At 40.1% G+C, this 18,407-nt stretch overlaps 1 protein-coding gene across 3 annotated transcripts in view; it reads left to right on the top strand.

Moving 5' to 3' along the window:
* The window catches only part of ATP10A (ATPase phospholipid transporting 10A (putative)), a 187,587-nt gene that overhangs the window by 111,602 nt on the left and 57,578 nt on the right, over positions 1 to 18,407 (top strand). The window lies entirely within an intron of this gene.

Here is an 18,407-nt window from a genome sequence, read left to right as displayed (position 1 = left end):
CTGCTGTCAGTTTCCTTTAAAACTGCAGCCCAGTGGCTCACGCCTGTAATCCCAGAACTTTTGAGGCCAAGGCGGGCAGATCATGAGGTCAAGAAATCAAGACCATCCTGGCCAACATGGTGAAACCCCATCTATACTAAAAATACAGACAAATTAGCTGGGCATGGTGGCACGCGCCTGTTGTCCCAGCTACTCGGGAGGCTGAGGCAGGAGAATCTCTTGAATCCAGGAGGCAGAGGTTGCAGCAAGCTGAGATCATGCCACTGCATTCCAGCTTGGTGACAGAGGGAGACTCCATCTCAAAAAACAAACAAACAAACAAACAAAACCAGACAAACAAAATAAAAAACCGCAGCACATGAATGCACAGTGGTTCACACCTCTCATCTCAGCACTTTGGGAGGCCGATGCAGGAGGATTGCTTGAGGCCAACAGTTTGAGACCAGCCTAGGCAACGTGGCAAGACTCCCATCTCTACAGCAATTTTTTATCTTGTCTCTACAAGAACAAAAAATTAGCTAAGTGTGGTGGTGTGCATTTGTAGTCATAGCTATTTGGGAGGCTAGGGTGGGAGAATCCCTTGAGCCCAGGAGGTCAAGGTTATAGTAAGCTCTGATCACGGCAGTACACTCCAGCCTGGGTGACAGAGACCCTGTCTTTAAAATATATATATATAACATATATCATATATATAATTATATATGATATATATAACATATATGTGATTATATATATAGAAACTGCAGCCCTTTATTTATGCCAGCCACGGGTGGGGTGCAATGTACACTTCTGTCCAGCCATATTCTTGGGAGCTTGACTCAAATGTTTTATGGAACTAAGCACAAGAAGTCTTGAAAAATGGAGCAAAAATTACAGCCCTTAAGAGTGACTTGTGGGGGGGTGCAGTTAGGGGTGCCTTTTCCTGTGTTCCTCAGGGGGTCTCAGGGAATCAACTTAAGTGTCCATCAACAGATGAATGAATAAAGAAAACGTGGTATACACACACAATGAAATACTATTCAGCTTTAAAAAGAAGGAAATTCTGTCATTTGCAACAACATGGATGGAGTTAGACAACATTATGTTAAGTAAAATAAGCCAGGCACAGAAAGACAAGTATCTCATGTACTCACTTATATGTGGAATGCAAAGCAATCATACTCAGAAGCAGAGAGTGAACTGTGGTTACAGAGGCTGGGGGATGGGGGAGATAGGAAGATAGCTGATGGTCAAAGGGAGCAAAATCTCAGACAGGAGGAATAAATACATATTTTTTGAGTTCTGTTGTACAGTGTGGTGAATATAGTTAGTAATGGAGTATTATACATTTCAAAATTACCTAGAGGATAAATTTCAAACGTTCTTACCACAAAATCGTCAGGTACTTGGAGTGATAGATATGTTAACTAGCTTAATTTAGTTATTCTATATTGTATTCACAAATTATACCATTACTTTATACCCCATAAATTTATACAATTATAAATGATTAGTTTACAACAAAAATCGCAAAATAAAATAAACAATTAGAGAAAACAGCATCTAGAATAATAAAATACCTGGAAGAAATTTAAGCAAGGAGGTGAAAGACTTATGTACTGAAAACTATAAAACGTTGCTGAAAAAAATTTTAAAGGACTTAAATAAATGAAAAGACATCCTATGTTCATGGATAGGCAAATTTCATATTGTTAGGATGCCATACTACTCAAAGCAATCTACTGATACAATGCGCTATCTGTCAAAACCCTAATGAATTTTTGCAGAAATAAAAAAGGCAATCCTCAAATTTATGTAGAGTTACAAGGCTCCCCATATAGCCAAAACAATCTTGAAAGAGAAGAATGAAGTTGGAAGATTCACATATCTTGACTCCAAAATGTACTACAAGACTACAGGAATCAAAACAGTGTGGTCTACCTGAGATGTTGTACCCTTTGACCATCATCTCCCCATCTCTCCCAACTCCCAGCCTCTGTAACCATAATTCCACTTTCTGCTTCTGAGTTTGGTTGCTTTAGATTCCACATATAAGTGAGTATATGAAATATTTGTCTCTGTGCCTGGCTTATTTTACTTAGCAAAATGTTGTCTAGTTCCATCCATGTTGTTGCAAATGACAGAATTTCCTTCTTTTTAAAGCTGAATAGTATTTCATTGTGTATCTATACCACATTTTCTTCATTCGTCTGTTGATGGACACTTGGGTTGATTCCATTATTGTAAATAATGCTTCAATGAACATGGGAGTGCAGACATCTCTTTGGCAAACTGATTTCAAATCTTTTGCATAAATACCCAGAAGTGAGATGTTGGTTCATATGGTAATTCTATTTTTAGTTTTGGGGGAACCTCCATATAGTTTTCCATAACAGCTGCCCTAATTTTTATTTCCATCAACAGCATATGAGTGTTCCCTTTGTTCACATCCTCATCAACATTTGATATCTTTTATCTTTTTGATAATAGCCATTCTGACAGTTATGATAGCAAATCTCATTGTGGTTCTAATTTGCATTTTCCTAATGATTAGTGATGCTGAGCATTTTTTCATATGTCTTTTGGCCATTTGTATGTCTTCTTCTAAGCAATGTTTATTCAGATCCCTTGCCCATTCTTTAATTTGATTTTTTGTTTTCTTGTTATTGGGTTTTTGAGCTCCTTGTATACTTTGGATATTAATCCATTATTAATCAATAATAGCTTGCAATAATGGATATATGGCTTGCAGACATTTTCTCCCAATTCGCAGGTTGTCTCTGCACACTGTTAATTGTTCTTTTGCTGTGCAGAAGCTTTTAAGTTTGGTATTACCAAACTTGTGTATTTTTGTTTTTGTTGCCTGTCCTTTTGGGGTCAAATCAAAAAAATTATTACCCAGACAAATGGGAAATATTTTTTATAATGTGAGTTATGGTAAACTTGTTGACACTTGTTTTAGGACCTAAAATATGGTTTATCTTGCTAAATGCTCTATGTGCTTTTGAGAATAACGTGCATTCTGCTGTTTTTAGGTGGAGTATTTTATAGATGTCAAACAGGTAACACTGGTTGATGATGTTATTCAAGTCTTCTGTGTTCTTGCTAATTTTATGCCATTTTTTCTAGGAATTATTGTAAAGGGCTACTGAACCTCTGAACATAATGCAGATATGTGTATTTCTCTTTGCAGATCTATCAGTTTTGCTTCATTTATTTTGAAGCTTTGTTGTCAGGGGCATTTTGGCCCTTTTATAAATCCCTGGCAATATTCTCTTCTTTGAAACTTACTTTGTCTGATAGCAATATAGCCATTTTAGCTTTCTTTTGACTAGTTACAGCATAACCTTATATAACATATTTGCATCTTGTATTTAAAGTGCATTTTTTTAGACAGCAAGAAATTGAGTATTTTGCTTATTTTTTTAAAAAAGAGTCTGCCTTTTAATTGAAATGTATAAAGCTTTGCATTTAATGTGATTAATGACATGGTTAGATTTAAGCCTATCATCTTGCTAGTTGTTTTCCCATCTTCTCTTTGTGACCCTTTTCTTCTTTTTCTGCTTCTTTTTTCTCCCATTAGCTATACCTCTTCATTAGAGGTTACTTCAAGGTTTGTTGGATACATCTTTAATTCATCCTGATCTATCCTTTCAGTGATATTATTTCAGTTCACATATAGTAAAGGAACTTTGCAATGGTATCCTTCCATTTCTCTCCTTCCAGACTTTGTACTGTCATCATCATCATCATCGTCATCATATATATATGTTGTAAACAAATGTTATTTTTATGATACATTTTGCTTATATATTACAGAGATTTATGTAATAAGAAAAAGTCTTACCCATGCTCATAAAAAGAGCACTAAAATCACCTAGAGCTTAAGGATGAACTGGCTGTCAAATAACAAAACAAACAAACAAACAGTTGCCTTTTCCTGTGCTCTTCATTCTTTTGTGTAGATCCATATTTCCAACTGATAATTTCCTTTTGCCTGAATGGCTTCCTTTATCATTTTTTTCTGGTATGGATCTGTGGGTGAGGAATTTTTTTTCAGCTTTTGTATATGTGCAAACATCTTTATTTTACACCCTCCTTTTTTATTTTGAAAAATATCTTTACTGGGTATAGAATTCTAGGTTGACAGTATTTTACACTTTGGTGCTTTAAAGATGTTGCTTAAGTGTCATCTTGCTTGCACTGTTTGTAATGAAATATCTGCTCTTATCCTTATTTGTGTTCCTTTGTACATAACACAGCTGCTTGCAAGTTTTTTTTTTAATTACTAGTTTTAAGCAAATTGATCATGATATGCTTTGTAATTTTCTTCATAATTTGGGAGTTTGAGATTCTTGGATCTGTAGGTTTATAGTTTTCATTAAGTTTGGAAACTTCTCAGTTATTATTTAATCAAATATTTCTTCATACTCTTCCCCATCTTTGGGGATTCTAAGTAATAGAATATTGGCTTCTTGAAATTGTTTTACAACTTACCAATCCTCTCTTTTGATTCTTTTTTCTCTTAGTATTTCCGTTTGGATAGTTTTGGTTACTATTTTTCAAGTTCACTATATTTTTCTTTTGTAACTTCTAATCAGCTGTTGATCTCATTCAGTTTATTTTTTGTCTCAGATATTGTAGCTTTCATCTCTAGAAGTTCAAGTTTGGTCTCTTTTATACCTTCCATGTCCCTACTTAAGTTTTTGATCATTGGAAAGCCAGCATAATTACTGCTTTAATGTCCTTTTCTACAAATTCTAACATCTGTGTCTCTTCTATGTTAGATTGAGCTGACTTACTTATTCTCTTTATTATGGGCCTAGTTTTCTTTCTTCTTTGCATGCCTGATAATCTTTAATAGGATGCCAGATATTGGATTTAACTATAAATATTCTTGAGTTGTGCCCAGGACTGCAGTGAATTTACTCAAAACAATTTGATTTGTTAGGAGTGTCTAAAGAAGTGCTCATCTAGAGTTAATTGTTCTCCACTCCTGAGGCAAGACTTTCCTAAGTTCCCTAGCAGTGCTGATGAATGATTAGTTTTTCCAGTGTGGCTGGTGGAAGCAGGCACTGACCCCAGATCTATGTAACACAGAATACAGTTCCCTCTATTTCTCTCTTATTTGCATCATCTTTAATCTCTTAATAATACTTTATAGTTTTCAGTGTTGAGATCTTATACATTTTTTAGATGTATTCCTAGCAAAGTGATTTTGTTAGCTTATTACAAATAGTGTACTTATGAATTCAATGTGTGTGTGTTTACATGTAGTAAATATAGTATACATGCATATGTATGTATGTTCATACAGTCTATAGAGACATAGTAGGTGATCTTGTATCCAGAAACTTTGCTAAACTCATGTATTAATTCTTTTTTTTTTTTTTTTGACAGAGTCTCACTCTCTTGCCCAGGCTGAAGTGCAGTGGTGCTATCTTGGCTCATTGCAACCTCTGCCTCTCAGTTTCAAGCAATTCTCCCACCTCAGCCTCCTGAGTAGCTGGGATTACAGGCACACGCCACCACGCCCAGATAATTTTTTTTTTTGGTATTTTTAGTAGCTATGGAATCTCACCATGTTGGCCAGGCTGTTCTTGAACTCCTGACCTCAGATAATCTGCCTATCTCGGCCTCCCAAAGTGCTGGGATTACAGGCATGAGCCACTGTGCCTGGTCACTCATGTATTAATTCTAATAAGTTTCTAAGATTATTTTAGATCTTCTACACATTTTATTTTTGAATTATGACAGCATTATTTCTACCTTTTTAGTCATTATACTTTTTTTTCTTACCTAATTGCAGTGGCAAGGACTCCAGTACAGTTGTAAATGGAAGTGGTGATATCATACATTCTTTCCCTGATACAATGTGTAAAGGGAAAAATTTGAACATTGTGCCACTATATATGATATTTTATTAGGATATTAGTGAATAGCCCTTACAAACTAATGATTCTTTTATTCTTAGTCTGCTAAGAGAAAGTATTATGAATAAATGTTGAATCAAATGCATATTCTGCTTCAGTTGAGTTGATCATATGATTTTTCTCTTTTTGTGTTAATGTGTCTAATGACATTGATTTTTCTAATGCTATACCAATCTTGAATTCTTGAGCTATATCCATCTTCCTAATGTATTATCTTTTATATATTTCTGGGATTAGTAAGCTAATGTTTTATTAAGAACTTTTGGCCGCTCACACCTGTAATCCCAGCACTTTGGGAGGCCAAGGCGGGCGGATCACAAGGTCAGGAGATCGAGACCATCCTGGCTAACACAGTGAAACCCTGTCTCTACTAAAAATACAAAAAATTAGCCGGGCGTCGTGGCGGGTGCCCGTAGTCCCAGCTACTCGGGAGGCTGAGGCAGGAGAATGGCATGAACCCGGGAGGCAGAGCTTGCAGTGAGCCAAGATCGCCACTGTACTCCAGCCTGGGCGACAGAGCGAGACTCCGTCTCAAAAAAAAAAAAGAATTTTTGCCTAAATAAGATAGACTTGTACTTTCGTGTTTTTAAATATGTTTATTGTGTTTTAGTATAAAGCCCATGCCAGCTTCATAAAATAAATTAAGAAGTATTTGTTCTCACTACTGGAAGAGTTTATGTAAGTGAATGTTATTTCTTCCTCAAATTTTTGGCAAATTTACTGGTGAAGCCATCTGAATCTGAAGTGTTTTTTGCAGAAAGATTCAAATTACCTTTTAATTTGCTTAATGTTAAAGAACTATTGAGAATATGTTGGGTTTTTTTCTACTCCAAATTTTAGAAACTTGTATTTTTCTATTGATCTGTCCTTTTTACTTAAATTTTCAAATTTATTAGCATTCAGTTGTTCACATAACACTTTTAACCTGTTGATGTATGTAGGATTTGTACTGATGTTCCCTTTTTTATTTCTGTTATTATATAATTTATGCTTTTTTCCTAGATTTGTCTTTTAATTAGTTATTTTTATTTATTTTTTCTGCTATTGTGTTTAGTATAGTCTTCTTTTTTACAAGTTGTGCCTAGCTCATTAATTTCTCCTTTTAGTATTCCTTAATATATTCAAGTAGACTATTAATTTCCCCAAAAGCAAGCAATATCCCACAATCTTTGATACATAGTACAAGTTGAATATTCTTTTTTTTTTTTTTTTGAGTTGGAGTTTTGCTCTTGTTGCCCAGGCTGGAGTGTCGGCGCGATCTTGGCTCACTGTAACCTCCGCCTCCCGTGTTCAAGTGTTTCTCTTGACTCAGCCTCCTTGAGTAGCTGGGATTACAGGAGCCCACAACCATCCCCAGCTAATGTTTTGTAGTTATAGTAGAGATGGGGTTTCATCATATTGGCCAGGCTGGCCTCGAACTCCTGACCTCACTTGATCCACCCTCCTTGGCCTCCCAAAGTGTAGGGATTACAGGTGTGAGCCAGCCAAGTTGAATATTCTTTATCTGAAATGCTTAAGACAAGAAGTGTTTCAGATTTCTGATTTTTTTTTTATTTTTGGGATATTATTTGCATTACATTTACCAGCTGAACATTCCTAATCCGAAAACCTGAAATCTGGAACGCTCCAGTGAGCATTTCCTTTGGGTGTCATATGCCAACACTTAAAAAGTTTTAGATATTGAAGCATTTTGGATTTTGGAGTTTCTGAGTAGGGATACTCAACCTGTATGTTTAATATCATTTACAAAAATATTTTTCTTAATTTCTCTCCTGACTTCTTTTCTTTGACTAATTGGTCATTTAGAATTGTATTACATAATTTCAAAGCAAATGGGACTTTTAGTAATTTTCTTTTTATGGTGAATTCTGATTTAAGTTAATCCTATATGAATTTAGTTTTTTGAACTTTATTGATACTTGCTTATGGCACAGAATATAGTCAGTACTTGTCAGTGTTGTGTGAGTACTTGAAAAGACTGTGTTCTACAGCTCTTGTGTGCAGTGTTTTATACGTGTCCATTAGGTTAGTTTATTAATAGTGATGCTCAAATATTATATAACTTCCTGGTTTTTTTACTGTTTTATCAGATACTGAGAAAGGAATGTTACCAAGTTTGTGGATTTGTTTTATGTCTCCTTTGTTTCTGTAAATTTTTGTAATATATAATTTGAGTTTATGCTATTAGGATTATATAAATTTAGACATTTTTATTTTTCAAATGAGTTGAACTTTTTAATTCAAATTAATGCTTTTTATATAGAGACATGCTTTTTGATTTAATACTATATTATCTAATATTAATACAGGCACACTAGCTTTCTTTTTGTTACTCTTTGCCATTTATATCTTTTTCAGCTTTTCACAATTTTCTAGTATGTGCATGCTTTAGGTCTTTCTTCTTGTCAATATAGTCTTGAGTTTTTAAATTCAGTCTGACAGTTTTTGGGTTTTCATTAAAATATTTTTCTTGATCCACTTTTAAAGTTACTACTGGTATATTTGAGTGTGAAGCATCCATTTATTATTTTTATTTGTCCTGCCTGATGTATTCTTTTTTCTCTCCATTTTTGCCTTCTTTCTGATTCATTGAGTTTATCATGCTTTCTTTGGTTGGTTCGGAAATTATATGCTTCTTACTATAATATTGGTGGTTACATGAGAGATTACAACATGCATCTTTGACTATCAGTATTAAACATGAATTGATTTGTATTCTCTTTCTGAATAATGCAAGGGCCCTTTTTAAGCAAAAAACATCTTTTTATTCTCTTCCAACTTACATACTCTTGTGTGTTGTAATTATATCAGTTTATGAATTGCCAAAGACATTATTATTTAAAACAGTCAACATGCTTTTATATTTGCTTTCTTATTTACCATTTTTGTTGCTTTTCATTTCTTCCTGCATCTTAGTCCTTTCATCAGGCCAATGTCCTTCTCTCTCTCTCTTTCTTATAGCAGAGATGGGGTCTTGCTCTGTTGTCCAGGATCATCTCAAACTGCTGGCCTCAAGCAATCCTCCTGCCTTGGCCTCCCGAAGTGCTTGGATTACAGGCATGAGCCACTGTGCTTCGCCTCCTTCTCTTTTAACACTACTGTTTAGTATTTTCTTTAGTTTTTGTGTGCCAGTAACAAGTTTTATCAATTTCCCTTTTTTTTTTTTTTTTTTTGAGACGGATTCTTGCTCTGTTGCCCAGGCTGGAATGCAGTGGTGCAATTTCTGCTTACTGCAACCTCTGCCTCCCAGGTTCCAGGTTCAAGCTGCAACCTCCGCCTCCTGGGTTCAAGTGATTCTCCTGCCTCAGCCTCCCAAGTAGCTGGGATTACAGACAAACGACATCACACCCAGCTAATTTTTGTATTTTTAGTAGAGTTGAGAGTTCACCATGTTGGCCAGGCTGGTCTTGAACTCATGACCTCGTGATCTGCCTGCCTCGGCCTCCCAAAATGCTGGGATTACAGGTGTGAGCCACCGCGCCCGGCCCCAATTTCCCTTTAAGAGTTTATTTTCTTTGGTTTTCATCATTTTAGTGTCATGTGCCTAGGTATAATCTCCCTTCACAGACCCTATTTAAAAGTTCTTGCATCTGTGGTTTGTTGCTTTTTAGTCAGATTTACTACATTCTCAGCTATTATGTATTCAGTAATTGCTCCTGCATCATTCTCTCTCTCTTTTTCTTCTGGGGCCCTGATTACACACATGTTAGACTTCCCTCTATCCTTTATGGTTTCTTCCCTGTCTTCTGTACTTCTCATCCTTTCATCTTCCCATGCTTAATTCAAAACCATTTTTCTCATGTTTCTTATAGTTTGCTAGTTTTCTCTTTGTGTTTGCCAAATCTGCTAATAAGCCAGGCAGTCAGCTTTTAATTGAAAATTTCATGCGGGCTCTATTTTTTCAAAATCTCTAAGGTCACATTTTATAATTTCTAGCTGTTCTAAAATTTCAGGTGCATCTTTAGCTTTATGATCACAGCAAGTATGATTTTAAACTTCCTGTGGATCTGTTCCTATTCTTGTTTTGTTGGTTCTTCCATGATGCTTTACATCCTGTTACGCCTGGTTATCCCTGAGTCTGTGTCTGATATTGTACCTGGAAATTGGTTTTTTACAAATAATTTGAGGCCTAATATTTCATGTATATATATATATATATATATATATATATATACACACACACACACACATACATGCACACACACATACATGCACACACACAGACGCGCATATATAAAGAAGACTTTGCTGGTTTTGTTTAGTATCTAGGGGTTCTAGCAATTTGGAATTATTATACTCCATTTTTTACATTGAGATTTTTCTGGGCCACTCAGTTGACTCTAAGCTGGGTAGCAGCTGCACAAAAGGAGCTCAGCAGTGTTCTGGATGTGTTTGATGCAGTGGCACCATGTTGGATTAAGTTCCATGTTGAAGCTCTTTCCTGCAGTTCACTTTCTCTGTGATGCAGTTCTTCCTGGTTGCATTAGAAAGCATAGGTGTTTATCAGGCCCCTCTCTTGGTAGGTTTTATGGTAGACAGAATAGTGGTCCCCCAAAAGATGCCCACCTCTTAATCGCCTAAACCTGTGGATATGTTATGCTACATAGCAAGCAGAAATGGAGGTTGTAAGTGGAATTAAGGCTGTTAATCAGACCTCACTATCAAAGTGATACAGCGTGAGACAGACTCAATCCCCGCACACTGATGACTTTAAAAATGGAAGGAAGCCATAAGTCAGGGAATGTGACTCAAGAAGCTGGAACAAGCAAAGAGATGGATTCTCTCCTAGAGCCTCCAAAAGGAACACAGCCCTGCCAACTCCTTGACCGTAGCTCAGTGAGTAATGAGACCTGTTTCCAACTTTCGACTTCCAGGACTGCAAGATAACAAATGACTGTTGTTTTAAGCAACCACATTTGTGGTCATTTGTTACAGCAGCTACAGGCAACTAATATAGGCCCCGAGCACCAACATGTGTCTCATGAGCTCCACTCAACCTCTTAACTACATCTTGCAGAAGCTGTAGACCCTCCTCAGGGAAAAGAAACCTCAAAGCCCAGCCTCAACTCTGGATTTTTGTCTTTTTATTTCTTGGCTTGCTTATTCTTCACTTTCTTGTTAAATCCTTCATACCTCCAGGCAGCTGTCTTCAATTTTCTGTCCAGCATCTCTGTTTCCCAGTAACTACAGGTTTGGTCCAAATTGCCCAGTCGTCTGGTGCTGGATAACTTTTCTTTTGAATCTGATGACTGAGCAAATCTGGTTGTGCTTTAGAATTTCACATTTCTGTTGCCATTTCAATCTTGGAATCATTCCCCAGATTAGCACAAGAGGTTTTTTCTTAGCTGACCTCTTTTTGTATTCTCCATCCCAATTGGCCTCTAAAATAGTAGTATGGTCTTCCTCTATGTGGCTACCAATGGCCCTGTGGTCCATGGAACTCTGCCTTTAGGGTCCCTTTTATTATAAATACACTGAGGCTCCAGAACCCTCTTATGCTGTGCAGAGAGAGAGCACCTTTTCTCCAGCAAGGCTGTCTACTCAGTGAGCTCTGAAGCATGACACATTCACACCCAAAAGCTGTGCCTCTGCTCACACCATCACCCCCACCTGTAGTGATAGAAGAGGCACTAAGTGGCCTGTGGCTGTGGAAGCAGACAGACTGATGTGGACCTGACTGTGCTAATAGCTCAGCAGAGGGGCTGCAGGCGGGTTTCATGCAGGGACACCCTGTTGGATTAAGTACAAATACGTTCAAGAGGGCAATTTTAACGAACAGCCCTCATCTAGGTTTGAATTTGGTGTTCTGTGAAACAACTCTCATTACCTACTGCCTGAATGCACAGCCAGTTCTTAGGGACTCTTAGGTGCATTTGACGGAGGAGAAAGCAAGGCTTTGCTGACAGCCACAGCCCACTGAAACAGCATGGAGCGTTTGGGGCCAGGAGGGAAAGAAAGGGTTTTGATTTTGAGACTTCAAACTCTAACCCCGCACTGTGAGCCTTTGAATTTTGCCACTATCTACCGAGGCTTTTTGACTGTGCGACAGTCAGGAGGCAAGGGGACAAAAGATGAAAGGCAGGAAAGGCAAGGGGAGGCTGGCATCTGCATTCTCAACTAGAATTTAACAAGGGAAAAGCTGTCTTTCTGCTCAGAAACTAAGGGAGGACCACTTGGTCTCTAACACTGGTGCTTGCGGCAAGAAAATCTCCAGTTAGAAAAAGAAGGCAGAACCCAGACACCCCTTGATCAGTTTCTCCGAGGCGTGAGCCTCCCAGAAGCCACCTGTGGACCTGTGTGAAACTGACTCTGAAAGAGGACTGCGGAGGCCCCGATGCCAGTTCTCATTGTCCCTGTCAGCTTGTCACCGTGGAGACGAGAATCACGTCAGGCAGGGACGCAGCACTCACAGAGTCCGTCACATGCTGTGTGACGTGCAGTGGAGTGTCCTGCCATGAGCGGCTGGGCCAACCTACTTATCACTTCCATATTTAGGATACCTTAAATAATACAATCACAGCCGCTATTATAGATTACATTGCTGTCTAAATGGGTTTCATGCTCATTTCTATTCAGTATTTGTCACGGGGCATTAACCCCTAGAGTAACACTGAATCTGTGGAACTTGGAGAAATTATCACTTAGAGTTAAGTTTCCTTGTACGTTCGGTGTTTCTTGCCACCAGACGCTTTCACTTGGGTATTTATTTATTATTTATTTTTTCAGTAAATAACTGATTGAGTACCCACTATGTGTCAGGAGACACGTGGTGGACAAAAACAGACTACTTTGCTGTTTCAGTTTAGCAAATTGAAAATGTTCACCTGACAATACAGTCTTGGCAGTGAAAAAGTAAATCACTCATTCATTCAGTATTGGGATCGGGCCATCCGCCCTCCTTTGAATTTCCACAGCACTGACTTTCAAGTGGTAAATACAAATTAGATTGAAATACAAAATAATAATAATAGTAATAATAAAGAAAGTACAAAACAAAAGAGTTGGGGTAATTATTCCATTAATTTGGGTTAAAATGCTTGACTTAATTTAATGAAGGCATTCTTTACCCATGGTCAATAAGTAAGGCGCTAAGGAGCCGGATTAGAGGCTATGAAGAAATCATTTTGTATTGCTGCCAGGGGAAAAGAGCCCGCACTTTAAAAAGAGGAACTATGCATTCTGGAACCACAGAGACGCCTCAGCAGGCCCTCTTGGGAGATGGTGCGGCAGGCAGGGGCTCTAGGTCCCCAAGAGCCCAGCACGGAATTCTGGGGTGATCCAGAAGCTTGTGGCACCTGAGATTCTTCTGAAATAAGCATTCGTCACCCTCTGACCATGTGTGTGCCAGGCACTGTGATGGTCTCAAGGGCACAGAGTACCTGTGCTCAGGGAACCTGTGGTCTAGTGAAGGAGGAATGGGAGCCAGCTCCAGCTACACCCAGGAAGCACGGGGTTTGATGTCTGCATGGGGACTAAGCAAGTTCGGAGCTGTGGCACCTGCCTACCCTACCAGGGGGCCGTCAGGAAGGCTTCTCCAGAAAAGACAACATCCTGAAATGCTAAATGAAGGGCACTTCGCCTGATGCTGTAGGATGGCAAGACAGAGGAAGCCATGCAGAAAGGTTTGGGCTTCCTCAGGGTTCTCTGCGTGGCAGGAATGGGTGCTGGGAGGGATGGTAGCCGAGGAGGTCAGCGCAGTGACCCTGAGCAGAGCTTTGCTGTTACATGGGATGAGGATTGCATTCTGTAGGGCAGCAGCTGTCTCCAAGGCTTTGTTAAGGTGGAAAACTTCTGTGATCAGACGGGGATCATTCAGTCCAGGGCCAAACAGGCCCATAGCAGGTGGCGAGACCAAAGCCAGGTAGACAGAGGTGTTGTGTTTGTCACTGAGAGCCTTCGAGGACCATGTCCAGGCGTGATGTCAAGGCTGGAGGTGAACCAGGGGGACCTCACCCTCCTTGTGACCTGGGAGTATCATGAAGGGAAATGCAAAGGGCGTTTTCAGAACGGGATCCAGATGCAGAAGACAGGGGAGTGTGTGTGTTTTCCATGTCTTCTTGCTGGTGCAGGCGGTGGCCCTGCCTGGCTGGCAGGTGCTGGCCCCTGCTCTCTGTGCATTCTCTCACCAGGGTTCTCTCTGCCCACATCATCCAGAGACCCAGACAGGTGGCCTCACTCACAGATTTCCACCTGGAGCGTTAGGCAGGATCCCTGCTGGCAGCGGACCTGCAGATGACCCAAGTGTGCACCTGTGCTGTGTGCTCACCCAATGGCTGAAGCAATATGAATCTCTTTACTTTAGTTTTTTTATGATAGAAAAAAAATAACAGTATCCTCTTTACTGGACTGTAAATGCCCTTTCCAACATCACTGCTGTTTCAAGATGGAGGACATCTGTATTTGCTTTTGTTGAGTACTTAGTAGCAATTCACTTAATACAAATGTAAAATACAAGGTTGGTAACAGAATCTCCCCTGTGAATCAAACCATTCATTCAAGTAGCAATCTGGGCACTGCTGAATTAGACACACGCCTCCCCCATGTGGTTGAAGAGGGGACACAGCTGTTCTACCAGGAGGAGGTCCCAGGCATCAGGAGGAAACAGAAGCATGCCGCAGGGCTCTGGGCATCCCTGGAGCACCTGCTGCTGTGGTCTCTAGCAGAAACGCAAGTTCAGGGGCAGGGCTGGAGGGCTCTCTGTTGCACCACTGTCCTGCCTCTTTCTTTCCACCTAGTCAGGTCAAATCACTTTGCCCAAAGAAGTTTCAGAAATATTTGTAAGACAACAACAGAAACTGTGAGCACTTTCTTTCTTGCCGGTGAGATATTTATTTGAACATGTTGCTCTGCAGTGGGCGAACCCTTCACAGTGTCCGCTTCCTTTTGTCTGAGATGCTGGGGTGCTGTGGCAGAGATGCAGAGGGCAGTGCTTCAGCTTGAGGCTGGCATGTGTGGGCAGCACTCTTGCAGGTGATGCTGTTTCTGCAATAGTGAGTCTGTCGTCCCAAGCACAGGGATTCATTGGAACCATCTCTGCATCCTACAGAATTGTGGACTTATAGGGCAACAGAGACTCTGAAGATCCGAGTCCAAATGCCCTCTGTTCACTTGCCAAAAGTCTCATATTTATTAATCAGAAGAACTAGCACTAAGTCCCCGGGCTCCTGATTTTTTACTCTGTTTTTAAGTGGGCTCTGGTAAGCCCACATCCACAGGCATTGCTGAAGATGGAAAGAGGGTATCTACGATCAGATTAAGGTATGTTGAGCTGAAGCATGTTTTCAAAATATTAAAACTTAAATTTTGGAAACTTAGAACTTTAAAAAGCAGTTAAGGCCGAGTGCGGTGGCTCACGCCTGTAATCCCAGCACTTTGGGAGGCCAAGGCGGGTGGATCACCTGAGGTCAGGAGTTCAAGACCAGCCTGGCCAACATGGCAAAACCATGTCTCTACTAAAATACAAAAATTAGCCGGGCATGGTGGCGGGCGCCTGTAATCCCAGCTACTTGGGAGGTTGAGGCAGGAGAATCGCTTGAACCCAGAAGGTGGAGGTTGCAGTGAGCCAAGATCCCGCCACTGCACTCCAGCCTGGATGACAGGAGCAAAACTCTGTCTCAAAAATAAAAAATAAAAAGCAATTTAAATTTTTGGGGACATTTCTATAGAATCTGTTACACATTTTCTGGCTTATCTGCACAATCTTTTTCTGTTAATGCCAGATTGTCTCTGCAGGTATTGATGGCTGAGCTGATAGCTCAGAGGCCAAGAAAGCTCCAGTCTGTCACTCCAAGACCACTGTGACCTTGGGCACGATACTTAAAGATCCTAAGTTGAAGGTGGTGCAAAAACCGACTTTCTAGCAGGGTTGCGTGATAATTGTAGGGCACTTAGCACAATGCCTGGCATTTGGCAAGCCTCCCAAAACTCGTAATTATGTTGATGGTGATGACGATCAGAATGGCAGTGCCCTCACGAATTACTGGCGAGGGAGACTTTATGTACTTGTACTGAAAGGTGCCAGATTTCTGGTCTATGTTCAACTTGATGATTATTTCATTTCTTCTCAGTCAATTCTCAGAGTTTGTTTATATCCACTTAAAAATGTTTAAATTGTGTCTCCCATCCAAGTACTGACACTGCTTAGCTTCCAAGATCAGTCAAGATTGGATGCATTCAGGGTGGCATGGCCATAAATGAAATTTTTTATCATGGCAAAATATGCATAACATAGAGTTTACTATTGTAATCATTTGTGAGTGTACAGTTCAGTGGCATTAAGTTCATTTGCATTGCTGCGCAACCATCACCACCATCCGTCTCTAGAACTGCTTCCTCTTCCCTAGCTGGATGTCTACTTTTTAAGAAGAATGGAGTTAGTGTGCCCAGAGCAGAAGGGTGGATCGGGGGCCTCTACCTTTGTCCATGCTCCAGGGGGCAGGTTGACAAGTCTGACTGATGGATAACTTGGGCATGACCTCAAAGCTGGTTTGGAATGAGTCAGGGGTAGACATGAGTGGATGGAGGGATAAATCAATGTATTTCCTAAATGGGGAGTGTTGCTGTATTGCCTGTTGTTAGAAATAAACAATGTAAACAGGATTTTCCTCATCCAGAAGGTGTGCTCTGGATATGAAATGCTTTTTAAATGAGAAACTCAAAGATGGTCTCTGTATTCGTTTACTGGGGCCTCTGTGATGAAACACCACAGACTGGGCTGCTTAAGCAACGGAAGTTTATTTTCTCACAGGTCTGGAAGCGGGACACTCGGGAGTAAGGGGGTCAGCAGGATGGTTTCTTTTGAGGCCTCTTTTTTTGGCTTCTCCCTGTGTCCTTGCATGATCTCCCCTCTGTGTGTCTTTGTGTCCTGATTTTCTCTTTGTATAAGGCTGCCAGTCATGTGGGATTAGGGTCCACCCTGATGACCTCAGTTTAATTTAGTTACCTCTTTAAAGACTTCATCTCTGAATAAGGGTACGTTCTGAGCCACGTGGGGTTAGGACTTCAATATATGAGTTCTAGCGGCAGATGAGGGGCTCCAGTTCAGCCCATGCCAGTCTCTAGAGATCCCTCCAGTTCTAAAAATCCTCCAAATCCTCCCCAGTTCCAGAAGGATGCAGAGGAAGCCAGCCGTCACGTGCCTGGGACCTCCCCTGCGCACACTCCCCAGGGCATGGGATTGTTGGTAGAACATTACAAACACAGCTCTGAAGTCCCAGAGACAGAATGTCCTACTGTTTCTGAGCCATGTCCATGACATTTTTCTTAGAGAGAAAGAATAATAAACAGAGACAAAATATTTTAAGTCCTACCCTCCTCGTCTGCCAAGAATAATCCTGGTGTTCTCTGGAACTCACTGCCTTCATGGCCATCCTGTACTTTGTATCTGCAAATGTCTGCCCTGGAAAAAGCCATCCACTGGTTTCAAGATAATCCACAGGCTTTAAATAAACACAAGACTCCTTGAAACAGAGCCCTGCTCTGGAAATAGAGCGAGAGGCCATTTCAGTCCAAGGAGAAGAGAGACTGATGGCTAATTAAACTCCAAGAAGAGCCTTTTAAGATAGCATTTCAATTTCAGTTATTGAATCGAGCTACGATTATCTAGCACACGCCCCTTTTAATGTACGCTTTACACTGGGAAACAGTAGGAACTGAGTTTTGAGTAATTACCTTTATGGCTGTATTCTATGCAGGGAAATGTGTGGTTGCAGCAGAGCCATCAGTTAACCTGGGGTGGTGTCAACAGTGTTTATGCCATTTCTATAATTTTTAACCACCTTCACTTTTTGTGTGTGTCATCAAAGATAGTTCCATTTTTTACCATGTTATGACACCTGCTAGATTAAGTAGAATGCCAGGCCTGACCAGAGAGCTGATAAAAAAGAAATCCACTAATTGTGCTCATTTATACTGAAGGCTTATTCCCTCCATTTCTCTCCCTTCTTCCTCCTTCCGCCCACTCCTAAGCCTTTCTTATGAGCCAGGCTCTGTTTTATCTATCAATGGAAAAATTCTAAAGACATTTTTGTGGTGAGTTGTCAGGGTTTTTTTTTAATTGAGCAGAATACTAAAGAAGTTGTTGGCTCACTCATTGGCTACGTAAATCTTTTTCACCAAAGATCCATGAAGATCATGTAGTGTACGTTGAAAAAATAGAATTTATTATAAGCTCCTGTTTTCCAGGTGGAATTTGCTTCTCTAAGTCTGTAGAAATGGGCAAGTGCCGTGTGTCTTAAAAAACTCATTCATCCCTTTGCTTCATTGATGGCCTCCTTTGCTTTATCGCCTGTTCTCTCATTTTGCAATAGAGCTGCAGTCATTTCTGCTCACTTACTAGCCAGTAACCAGTACCGGTCCCCCAATTGTCACTCGTTATAAAGTGATTAACTGTTATTTATTAGACAGTGGAGAAGGCGGTGCCTTGGCTTTCCAGAGAGATTCATAGGCAGAGTTCTTCCCCCGTGAAATGTGCCTGCCACAGATGCGAGACAGAAA

The sequence above is a fragment of the Gorilla gorilla genome, chromosome 16, assembly GCF_029281585.2.
Source record: "Gorilla gorilla gorilla isolate KB3781 chromosome 16, NHGRI_mGorGor1-v2.1_pri, whole genome shotgun sequence".
Lineage (NCBI taxonomy): Eukaryota > Metazoa > Chordata > Mammalia > Primates > Hominidae > Gorilla > Gorilla gorilla.
The sequence above is the reverse complement of the archived record's forward strand: the minus strand, read 5'-3'. Positions and strand labels throughout refer to the sequence as shown.